General features: G+C 34.8%; 1 pseudogene; it reads right to left on the bottom strand.

Moving 5' to 3' along the window:
* Positions 1-7350: 7350 nt before the first annotated feature.
* Positions 7351-9279, bottom strand: LOC120076819 (cytochrome b-c1 complex subunit 7-2, mitochondrial-like; annotated as a pseudogene).
* Between the last annotated feature and the right edge of the window lie 4152 nt (positions 9280-13431).

Here is a 13431-nt window from a genome sequence, read left to right as displayed (position 1 = left end):
CATGAAGTTCTTTCAATCCATCAGTAACAACAAGGTTGAGAATATGCGCAGAACATCTAACATGCATAAATTCTCCCTTCAAAATATCTACATTCCAATTCTTCACTTTTCTAGCTAAATACAAAACTGCCCATCATTAGAGCTTGCATTATCCATAGTCACAGTAAGAATTCTTTCAATCCCCCAATCTAACATGCATTTCTCTAAACATTATCCAATTGTATCCCCTCTATGATTCCTAACTAAACAAAAGTTTAAGATTCGTTTGTGTAATTTCCGATCATCATCAATAAAGTGTGCAGTAACAACCATATAATTCAAATTTTGAATTGATGTCCATGTATCAGATGTTAAGCACACTCTTTGATTAGGTTTTGACAAGGTTCTTTTCAGAATTTTCTTTTTACTCAAATAAAGATTCCAAATATCTTGAGCAACTGTCAAAGGGCCAGGCAAGAAAATTTTGGTTGTAGTGTATTACTATAGTCTTGAAATCTTTTGGTCTCTACAATTTTAAATGGTAACTCTTCCTTCACAATCAACTTGGAAACCATCATTCTACATTTTGCTTGAGAGAATGTAGTTGCAATTAAATTTGAATGTCCTTCTTCATCTTTAGATTGAACAAAAGTTAAGAGTTTTTGTTAATTATCATTCACTCTTCCAAGATAATTCTTACACTTCAACTCTATGTGTTTCAACAAGTTTATGGTACCATTTTTTATTATCGCATGCATAAGTTATGCCACAATATTTACATGATGCTCTAGGATTAGATTTTGTACCAATTTTCTTAAAATGTTCCCTTGCACTTGAAGTTTTGGTTGTTCTAGCCTTCTTAATCTTCCTTAGTGATTGAATGGTTGGTGATTCCCCGATGATGTCATTCACATCCTCAGTTTTGTAAGTTTTGACATGGATAGAAGGTTGCAATTCCAATTTTCATTTCCTATTCATCCAAATACAAAATCGTAGTTGAATCTTTCAGTTGGTTTTAGAGGTAGAATGACAAAGAAACTATATACCACATGTATAAGTAAAAAATAAAAAAAATAAAAATACTAGTATAGTGAGCTTAAAAAAACAATGAAATTAATATCGTTTTAATGGTATTTTTCCAACTAGCGTAATTTTCGCCAGTCAATTTATCAGCGACAAGCAAACTAAGAGTAGCAGTAACCATAATTAAATTGCTGAAAAATGAACAAACTTAATTAAGTCTACTTACATTAAACCAGTTTTAGAAAACCAATCAAGTTTTAGCAAAATAATCTAGTATACCCTAAGTGACATCTATTTTGCAATGATACTTCAGTGAGGCAGAAAAAAGTCACCGTAGGGTGATCAAGTGCCCCTTCACTGAAATGTGATAATCTCAACCATTAGACAGAAACAACTACTTGTAACTAAATCTAATAGTCACCATTGTTGGGTCCAGAATTTGTTAACATCCTTAACAATTTTGTGTAAGTGTAACCTCTCATTTTAGGTCCTAGAGTCCCTCCCTAGTGAGCCAACCTTAGGGAAAAGACGATTAGGACAAGAGACTAAATCAACCCTATCCATTTCTGGAGATCAAATAAAAAGTTGTGCAATTCCGCCATCTTATAAAGGGACACCCATGATGCCACGAGGCGATGCACAAAAACTTTATCCAACCTAATGACAGAGATCGGGGGATATGTTGTCACACGTCCCGCTCCCACTTACTATGAAAATTATTTCCATTCACTTTGGTATTGACCACCCAAATGCCACCTGTAGGGGGACACTCACATGGTACCTCGAGGCCGAGGATAGATCTCATGATGTGAACTTTTAGGGAGAAACATGTAGAGGTTAAAATAAAGTATCATATACCTCATTTACCTCCCACTGAATGTTCTACCTAGGGTTCATTAACATAGAAAATCCGGCTATTGATTTTAACTAAGTGGTTTGTTTAATTTGCTAAAAAACAACAATTGCTTTTGATGATTAAACAACTTTGATTCAAGTCTTATTAAACTCTTTAATAGACTTTCATCAAATTTACATGCATGTAATAAATTTATCTAATTTACCTTTCCAGATAGGTTCCCAAGTAGGGCTGCGACATTTCCATCGATTTAAGTACCCAGCCTTAGCCAAAAGGTCCCTTATAGATACATTTTTTACATATTTAATCTTTCGTTAGAATCAATTTATTCATATTAAACCGATTTAAAAGATTAAATTTAGATTTCTAATCTAATTAGAAATGTGATCTTAGGTCTATCTCAATCGAATTTTAAAACACTTTTAAAAAAGGATTAAAGCTTAAGGTTTGCATGCAACTCTTTATTATTGATTTTAATTCTAATTTCATTTATTATAACTTTTGTAAAAAATGAAACAATTAAAACCATTCAACATTGCTAGCTAGACATACATAAGTTATTTATAACACTTATAAATAAATCTAAGGTATTGTCATACTTCATGCAATGTTCATTCATTACTAATATATAACTTTTATATAAACAAGTAATGAACTAAGCTATAACATACACTCCATACATACATACAACCTTATATTATAACATTTATAATATAAACAATGCATGGATATACTATAATGTATGAAGATATTACAACTCTTATATTATATGATGCATGAGCATGGTTTAAGTAATTTAATCATGCATACTATATGGTGGGTTTTAAAACTATATGACATACATTATGACATATATAATAAACATACATCACATGCATATTTACTAAAGTTGAAGGACTGGAATAGTAAATCTCAAAACGGAAAAAATAAGCTAATCTATTACAAAAGTTTGAGTCCACCGGTTCAGAACAGGTGAACCGAGTCTTGAACCACTCGCCTTGAAGTTTTGTAGCTTGATTGTGTAGCAAATCCTTGATCGTCGACCAATGAGCATCGAGTATAAACGATCGTGTAGCAACGATCATGTAGCTTTGGACTATGCGATGAGCATGAAAGTCTACGCGATCGTGCAACATGCTTCGAGTAGCACATACCATGTGATCGTGTAGCTAAAGACTATGCGATGAGCATGGAAGTCTACATGATCGAGTAGCGTGCACCGAGTATCGTATACTATGCGATCGTGTAGCTATTGACTATGCGATGAGCATGATAGCCTCCACGATCATTTAGCATGCATGCCTTGCATCGAGTATCAAATACTGCGTGATCGTTTACTCCTCGAGCACTTACGCGATCATGCAGACAACACAACACGATCGAGTAGACAACTCTACACGATCACATAGCATTAGCTATGTGATCGTTTAGTAGATGCTACACGATCGTGCAGAAAACTCTACAGGAACACATAGCCAAATCTAAACGATCGTCTAGCTCAAGCTACACGATACGACCACCGTTTCGTGTTCTCCCTCAAAACGAACTGCAACCTTTGCGTCTGAAGCTTCATGAAAGACTCAAAAAACAAAACGAACACAGATTTGATTGCAAGAATTATGCCCAAAAATGCAGAGGCCCGGGGCCTGAGGCCCTTACAAATTAACTTTTGTAACTTAAACAGAAAGCCAAAACAAAGATTACGACCCCAAAATTATCCATCAACAAACATCCATATATATTTAACGATTAAACGCAATGCAGAACTTAAAACCCATCAAACTGTAAATGATTTCAATACAACAAATGGAATTTGGAAATCAGAACACAACCTGTCTCTGATACCAATAGGAACTCGTTTTACAGAGAACCTATGAGCGAAAGCAGATCATCCAAATCCCATTTTGATTGAAACAAACATTTACAGTAAACATTACAGATTATGCATCATAACACAAATTACAACATGCTTTTGAACAATAAAAAGAGTTTAGAGATTATACCTTTGAAGAACTCTTCTTCAAGTAAATCCCTCATCCAGTCACGAATACTTCAAACAAGCATGAACTCTTCTTGAACAAACAAAAACCAGAACGAACGAACCAAAAGTGTAAAGAACACTACCACTTGGTGACCTTGGTATTCTCGGGGTGATAACCCAGGAGTGGTGGGCTCTAGCTAGGAAAGATTTTGTGGTTTGGAGGAGGAAGGCGATTGAGGAAGAAACTCTCTATCGCATAGGAAATTCTTATATCGTGTATTGAATCAAGTCTATCACATAGGCTCTCCACAATTCGTGTAGAAGACTTCTATTTGGAATAATAATATTATATTTCATTTACTCCTTTTGCCATAATAAACTGCTTAACCTCCCACTAAGATGGTTAGAGAGAAAAAGGGGATAATTATCAAATAATTAATAATATAAATAAATATGATAACCAACTCATTATATTATATTTATAACCTATAGTTTTAATATTGCATCATATACAATATAAACTATAGTTTTTTTTCTCTTTTTTATGGCATTTAATATAAATCATATTTATATAAATTTAACAACTATTTGAATCTCATTCAAATAATTATTCCTTTGATTAAATAATAATGTATCAAATACATTATATCAATTATATCATACATAATTGAATTAATTGAATTATATCATATATAATTGAATTAATTTAATTAATTTGAACATTTCAAATGAACCCAAAAACTGATTCTCAACTAAATCCTTTTGAGCTACCAAGGGGACCTTATGGACCTGTAGCTTAAAGCTCCAACGATACGTGAATAAATAATTAAGCTCTTTAATTACTTTATCTACCATCCGTTAACTATCGGACACTCCATTAAAGACCGAAAGCTGCACTCTTCGCGCTACAGATATATTTATGTGTCCATTGAATATAACCAATCAACAGTACGATGACCCTTTATAAGTTGCTCGTAAGTACAGCTGGACCAAATTGTAGTATTGTATCAGCAAAAATGAAAGCACAAGGATCATCTAAGCATTCAAATTCACTAATTTTGGCAAAATACAAAGCATGCTCTTGTAGAAAACAAGTAAGTTTCAAGATATACCTCTTGTAGAACTTCTTCAAAGCTCCTTCACCAGCTGCTATCTTCTCCAAATTTTGTTTCAGACCACCTCAAGATCTTCCCCACTATTCTCTTAATGCTCTAGATTAGTGTTGGGACTCAAAACAAGTTTGAATCAAGGGATGAAGGAGAAATGCTCATAGCAGAAATCTAGTTGAAGAACTCTTTCTTCAAACCGAGTTTTCTCTCAAATTCTCTATAGATTGCATGCCCGATTTTTACTCCAATCTCTTCATTATATTGCAAATCAACATGCAAAGAAAATAGTTTCATGAGTTTCAGCTCATGCTTGGAGAAGATAAGGCAAAGAAAATGCTTCATGTGTGAGCATGAGCAACTAAGAAAATGGATATTGGAAAAACAACTTTTTCCATTTTTGTGTTTTTGGTTTTTCACTTTTCAATTTTATCATAAAATAAAAAAAATTGATTTTATAAAATCTATTTTGATTTTAAAAATGAAAAACTTAATTAATTTCATAAATTAATTATTAAATAAAACTTAATTAATTTAATATCAAATATTAAATTAATTTTAACAAATATCCATCTTTATATATTTAAATCATATTTAAATATATAAATTCTCCTTTTCCGTTTAATTCTCAAATTAAACATGTAATTATATCTCATATAATTACTAGTTCCCTTAATTCTAATTTGAACGATTCAAATTTACTTATCACGCTATTCTAGAGCTAGTCCGTTATGAGTTAGTAGGGGGACCTCGCGGACCTACAGTTCATGGGCTCCAACGATCTAAGATTAATTTGCTAAACTCATTAGACCAAATTAATCTCCATTCGTTAACTAATGGGTCATTCCATTAAAGCTCATAGTTGCACTCCCTTCACTGTAGATATATTATGTCCACATGATTTAACCATAATCAGTAAGTTGACCCTTCACAAGTTGTTCGCAATAATGGCTAGGTCAAATATCTGTTTTACCCCCGAGATTACGTCTTATTCCTCAAGTCCCTACCGATCCTCTAATGAATAACTAGTTTATGATCCAATCACTAAGCCAAACTCTCTCAGCCCAGTGAGAGGGTGGGGCCCCTTGTTCAAGACCTGGATTCAGTACTTGAGAGAATAACCTTTCTCCTATCCCTAAATCGGGTAGGCGTGAACTCCATCTTGCACCCTATATCCCCAGTTATTTGTCTGGTCTTACCCTATATCCCCAGTTATTTCTCTCATTCACAAATATCATATTAGTACTAATTCTATTCACAAAGATCATGGTTAGATAAATTTACATTCATTCTAAACTAGTATTTACATTCTATTGAGACAAAAAATAAGAATTACATCCTTACACAAATCGGCCAACAAAACTTGCCCATTGGGTCTGAATTACGTCGATCTCTCCTTGCGTATATGCATATTTTGTATTGAACTATAAAAAGGAAAAAAAAAAAGATAAACTCAACATAAGTTTATGTCCATTTATTAAATTAAAATTAGTACTATATAAAAAATAAATAATTTACATACGAGGCTAGCATATTCAACTAAAAAGTTTTACATTATCCATATAACTAAAAAGTAAAAAGCCCCCTAAAGCAACACCAAAACTTCAAGCATCTAAAAAGTACACCAATGGATACAAGACTTCAATCAAATGAAACCACAAAAAACATCTCCAACTAAAAGATGCTATCGAAGATCAATCTTAGATTATCTAAACAAGATTCCAAAGACGAATTAGATTCAAATTGTATGTAACTAAAAGCAAATACAACAAAGAAATACATCACTGAACTTTTGCCATCTATATGTCACAATTGCATTTTACCTTCCTAAATTGAAACTAAATGTTAATCAATGCATGAGCATAGACAAATATTAGTGAAGCCCTAAGCTGTAAGATGTTTTGTTCGTTTCAATGCAGATGACTTTGGGTGACTTTTTACATCTAAAGGGTTAACCATAACTTAGGATGTTAATCAATCATAACAACTTCTATACTTAGTAACAATAACACAAAAAGTACCTTTTTTCTACAACTAAGATACAACACAAGCCTCTATCTCCCAACAATGCGACCAAGATCTTTAAGCCTTGTAAGATCCATTTGTCCATTGTTGAACACATACTGTGACAGAACCAAGAAACATACAACATTTAAAGCCATTGTGGGCAGTTCGAAAATAGTTTACTTAAGACGAAATGAAATCTTTATTATCTTCTATATTCAAGTACTACAATAGCTCAACAAGGTTCAGTGTTCCAGAATTTCAGAATCATGTTACACTACCTCCATTTTAGGCAATACATTAAGCAATATCATCATAAATAGATAAAAGGAAAGAACTTATTGAAGTAACAATGGCATGACTAGCTCCTTCTTCAATATAACTAGAAGCATTTTCTGAATTTATCCCAATGCCTCACGTTCTGCTCTCTCCTTCTTTACCTGCAAAACATACCTAAAGGGGGGAAAAAAATACCTTTAGCTTCATTCATTCAGCTTTCTCTGGTTTAATAAAGATAAATACCAACAAAGATTAATACTAAATGAGATTGTTTAATTACTAAACGAAGTCATTTACCCTAAAGTTCAAAGGGAAAATGCTAAAGAAGCTATGTACCAATAGTCTAGCAAGACATCGGATGAAATTTTGCGGAATAAGATAGGTCGACATGAAGTAGAAAACAATGGTAGGATGTGCCACACACAATCTGCACAACTATTCACTAAGTACTATTCCAAGAAATCAAAGGAGTTGTAGCACGCATATGCAGCTTCGTGCGGCCCAACTTCTTGCTACTACATAGTTTAAATTAACACAAATTTTATTTACCTAAGCTGAGACATTAATATTAAACAATTTGACACAATGAGTAGAACAATTGGGCTGGTTAATTTGCACTGGTCATCAAATCATCAACCTTGCTCTATCTTATTTTTATCCAGCCTTCCTTCCATACTTGCCAGTAAGTAAAAATCAAAGAATCCAGATTAATCAAACCAAAAAAAAAAAAAATTTACCACCATACATTTTACTTTATTTGCATGTGATAAAGCAATTTCGCTCGTATAATGTTTTTGAAAATAATATAAGAATTGGGATTAACAACAAAGATCTGGTGGTAGTGCATGAAAATCACTCGTATAAACGCGTATAATGTTACAATCAGAACAAATCAAGAATTCAACCACAAACAAAGGCCTACACAAATCATTTATTTTCTTTAAAAGAAAACATATCCAGGATTCATACATATATTACCCAAAAGATGATATCTATCTAGATCATGAAACCTGAAATCATGAAAAAGACAACAGCGGACGGAACGAGGAACCTTGAAGGGGAATTCAATAAAATTAGAACTACGCTAGATAAACAATTCAACTCTAATGCAAGTACATAGCAAGATACCATCTAGGCTACAGATGGTAAATAATATCAAAATCAATAACTCCCAAATACAGTCATAAGATAAAAAAACTCTAAGAACCATGACTGACACTATGATATAGAGCAGCTGCCTCATTTCCATGAACATGACCAGACATTTTTCACTCTTTTTTACCACAATTTTTTCTTACTTTAAATAATAAAGTGGGAGATATGAAATAATGGAAAGACTTACAAGTGCCAACATATCCTAGAGATAGCTCCTGAATGGTGTTTGCATGGCTTGCCAAAAAAATGAAATAATTCAAACTAATAACCATCTAACTACTATTTAGAATTCAACATCCTGTGCTTAGTTGGGGAAAAACAACAAAACCCAATACAATCAAGAGTTAGTTCCCAGTGATCGTGAAAAATTATAGAAATTTAACCATAAAAAAATACTAGATTTTGAGAATATTGCATGCTCAACAATTATATTAAGAGCATGTTAAATACAAAAATAAAACTGAAGATTATTCGGTTATGATAAACATATAACACATTTCTGTTTTCTCGGTGAGGCTCGAATCGATCTAAGAAAGAGATAAACATCTATAGTAGGAAAAAACTTGAAGATCAATAGGAAGGTACTGATGCTTCATGGAAAGGTCCATGGCCCGCTTCAAATGCTGATTGCCCGCATCAATAACCTCCCTGGGGAGTCTATTCAAAGCCTCCTTCACATCAATATCATAATATGGATCATACAGATCGAATCGAAGACCTAACATAGTAACACAACCTAAAATCAATCTCCACGGAACAAAATTCGAAATCAACGCCATAGAAAAAGAAACGATTAGGGTTTCAATTACCCTAATTACGAAGGTGTTGGGTCGATCTGGCGATGAATCCCCAATCTTCTTCTTTGGGACGATGAAGGACTGTAAAAAGGATGCCATTTCGATCTCTCTCTTTTCTTCCTCCGAAAAAAATTACTCTCTGATTTTTCCGTCAGAATAAGATTGGTTAATGAACATGAACTTTAGGCATGGACAAACTCAATCTATGAACATGAGCTGCACAACGGCTAGATCTGGCGTATGGCTTACAGATTAGTGAGAGTGAGAGAGAGAGAAAGAAAGATTGGAACTTCAGGCGATGGATCTAATTTTTTGTGGGTTAGAGAGAGAGTTCGACAGGGGAGAGAGAGAGAGAAGGCTTATTCGCGACGCTAGGCGATGGACGGTGAGGTGATTGGAGAAAGGGTCTTGGCCAGGAAATGTGCAGTTGAGGAAGGCGATGTGGGAAGGGCTTGGACGGAGAAGAAGAAGAAGATTGGGGATTTAATTTGAGGGTAATTTTTTTTCTTTTACACAATATATATTAATTATTTTATTTTCTGATTGATAATTGGGGAAGACAAGAAATGAAAATGGGAGAGAGGGAAACAAAAAAAATTGACCTACAATATCGATTTTAAACCGACATTGTACATCCATTTTAGTTTTTTCCAACCAATATCAAAGCCCAGATTTCTTGTAGTGTGTGACTTGTCACAGATGGTGTGATCCTGATCATTCGTTTAGGGGACATGCGAGTGGGGGCGTCCTATACAAAGAGTTTGTATAAGACCTGACCATAAAGTGGTAACGTCTCGTTATACAACACCGTTCATAACTGAGACTTCACTTCACTAGGATGACCATAGGTAACATGACCTCAATCCTGAGTGAGTTGGGAACTCCTGCCATTGAGGGCGGTTCTTTGATTTCCATGGGTGCGAGTGGCCAAAATGCTGATTCAACTGTCGGACTTTAGTAGAATGCCTGGCAGTTAACAGATAGTGGATATCGTGACTAACAAGTTTAGTCAGCTATTCGCGTATCATTGGAGTTTCGAGCTATAGGTCCATAAGGTCCCCTTGGTAGCTTGGATACAAGTTGAGAGTAAGTTTTTGGGTCAATTTGAAATATTCAAATTGATAAGAGGGAGTTCGATTATATATGATATAATTGAACGAGTTAATTAAATATGATATAATTAACTTTATGTATGAGATACATTAATTTGGAGGAAATTGGATATAATTATGATTTATGTCTAGTAGAGGAAAAATATTATAATTAATATATGATATTAATTTATATGTTATGAATATGATAAGATCACATTCATTGGACGGTTATAAAGGAAAAGGGAAGGCGTCTCTTCTCTTTTAAATAACGGATGAGTGCATTATAAATAACAGACGGTGTGTTGATCTCGGTGTGCGCGGACATTGTGAAAATGATAGTGTCATCGTTTAGAAAATCAATGTCTATACGATAGTGACTGTACGATCGCTTACATATACGATATAGCTGAGCGATCACATACCGATTACCCTGTCGAGCGCTATTATCTAAACGATTGTTTACCTTTCTCCTAAGCAATTGTTTAGCTCCCGATATTTACTAAATGATCGTGTAGACGATCGCTTAGTTTTTCCTACGCGATCGTTAGGACGATCGCTCACCATTTTTTTACACGATCGTTTACCTTTTCCTACACGATCGTTTAAACGATCACTTACTTTTCCTACACGATCGTATACTTCACTTAAACGATCAAGCATCTTGTCTGACGACCGCATCTCCCACTTGCTTGATCGTTGTATACGGTATCTCTTCCTTCTTCCTTCTACCTAATCCGAACAAAGCCCACACTTTGGATTCTCACTCCAAGAATACTGAGGGCTTTGAGTGGTGTTGTCTTCTCCGTTTCCTTCTGTCCAAGTGGTGATTGTTCGAGGTAGACGGTTGGGTTTTAGACTCGCTATGAAGGAGAAATCCTCATCTGGTATGATTTCTTGATCTCTTTAGCATGATGAATGCATATTAGTATGTTTTGAATGTATATGTGGTAATTCTGTCACAATGAATTGGAAAGATCTATTTTCGCTCGTAGATACTTTTGAACTAGATTTCCTTCAATTGGTATCAGAGCACTCGATTTTCTGATATTTCAATTCATTGCTGTAAAAGAATTGCAAATACGTTCCTGGTGGGTGCATTTCTACACTGTTTAATCGTTAAATTGTTGTGGATGTGCGGATTTATGGATATTTTCGTGGATGTTAGCCTCGATTTGATTTAATGCTTTTACATTTGCGATTGTTTGTAAAGGCCATTGCATTTTTTGGGTATTAATAATCGTTATCAAGTATGTATTCAAAGTCTGTTTGAGTTTTGAGTCGTTTGTGAAGAAGATCGGAGCAAGCGTTGTGGTTCTTCGAGGAAGGGGATGATCAAGGGTTGATCACATCGTGCAGACGATGGAGAACGCAATCAAGTGTGGATTGCATTATGCAGAAAATGGGGTATGCGATCGCTGTTGATCGCATTGTGTAGATTATCGGGTAAGCGATCAAGGGTTGATCACATCGGTTAGATGATGGAGTACGCGATCGTTGTTGATCGCATCGGTTAGACGATGGAGTACGCGATCGCTGTTGATCGCATCGGTTAGATGATGGAGGAGTATGCGATCAAGTGTTGATCACATCGTGTAGACAATGGGGTATGTGATCGCTGTTGATCACATTGTGTAGATGACCAAGTAAGCAATCAAGGGTTGATCACATCGTTTCGACGATCGGTTACGCGATCACTGAGTATCAGGTCGTGTAGACGATGTGATGCTCGCGTATTGTTTAATGCGTGCACGCACTAGACGATCGTTTTGGTCAGCAAGCTTCATCGCTTAGTAACTGACTAAACGAGCGCTTAGTAACGCAAGGTAAATCTTTTACCTATCGCTGCGTTAAGTAATCGGAAAAGTTTCAAAATTGAAAAAATAAATTAAAAAAATAAATTAAAATGGAAAATCCCAAATGTGGGAATTTCCCACTTTCATTTTTAGTAGGTTAGTCATTTTCCACTCTCATTCTAGCTCAAATTAAGTTGGATCTGGAATGATTTCATGCAATTCAGTATTTGCATGAAAGTCATATATAAAACAATCAATTTTCAAGTGGAAATGGGCATGCAAATGTTGTAGAAAATTTCCTGAAATTGCTATGCAAGAAGGGTTCTTTAGCTGAGTTAAAATATTGTACCTCTCCTCCAATTTTCCTAAATTCAAGCTTGTTTTGAGTCCCACAACTCAATCTAAGGCTCCTAGAGGATAGTTGGGAAGCTCTAGTGGCGGTCCACAACAAGAATGGGAGAAGATTGCAGTTGAATCTCGTTGAAGAAGAGGATCTTCAAAGGTATGTAATGAAACCCTCTTCTTAGTTGATGAACATGCTTAATTTGAAGTCAAAATTGAGGAATTAGAATGCTTAATAATCCCGTTTTCTTTATTGCATGTTTTTAGAAACTCTTAATTCGTATCAGAGTATCTTTTAAGCATTCAATTCGAGTTAATTTTGGCTTGATGGGTGTTTTTCATAAGTAGTATGAAATGTTAAACTGATATAGTTTTTCTGAATTTTGGCATTAAATTCTCTTCAATTATGTTGTAATTCTTGTAAATGGCTCTTGATAGATAGGCCTTAATGTGTGCTTAAGTGTTTGTAATTTGATTGCAGTCATTAGAGTTGAAATTAGGTTGTAATTGAAGAAGGAAGCAGAAAAGGTCAGCAGCAGAAAACTGAAGTTTCAGCCACTGCCTCACAGTGTCGTGACGTTGTACTTGAAGCGTCACGCCGCTGTTCTTGTTCCAGCCCAGAATCGTAAAGAACATTCCATGGTGTTGCATCACTGGGATGCGTGTTGCAACACTGTTCATCCCAACCCAGCATGCACGTACGAGCCCAAACCGGCGGTCCAAGTGAACCGGTCCAACCAATTCGGGTCAAGGAGGTCTGGTTCGACCTGATTAAGCCTACTCCAGCCCATTTTTGAGCAATGAAGGTCCAGTTCGAGAGGTTTGGGTTTGATTCAGGACGGTTCGAGCCATCCAAAAGTATTTTGGAGCCTGTTATGGTTATTATTGTAATAATTTAGGCATTTTTTTCCTTGAAAATTCCAAAACTAAAACCATATCATTTTGTGTTTAATTATTTTTGCATGAGATGTATATTATAATTAAATAAATCTTATATGTGCATATAGTATACCATGTAGATT

This window comes from Benincasa hispida, chromosome 4, assembly GCF_027475165.1.
Source record: "Benincasa hispida cultivar pf3 chromosome 4, pf3_genome.v1.1, whole genome shotgun sequence".
Lineage (NCBI taxonomy): Eukaryota > Viridiplantae > Streptophyta > Magnoliopsida > Cucurbitales > Cucurbitaceae > Benincasa > Benincasa hispida.
Note: the sequence above shows the minus strand (reverse complement) of the source record. Positions and strands in the feature narration are given on the sequence as shown.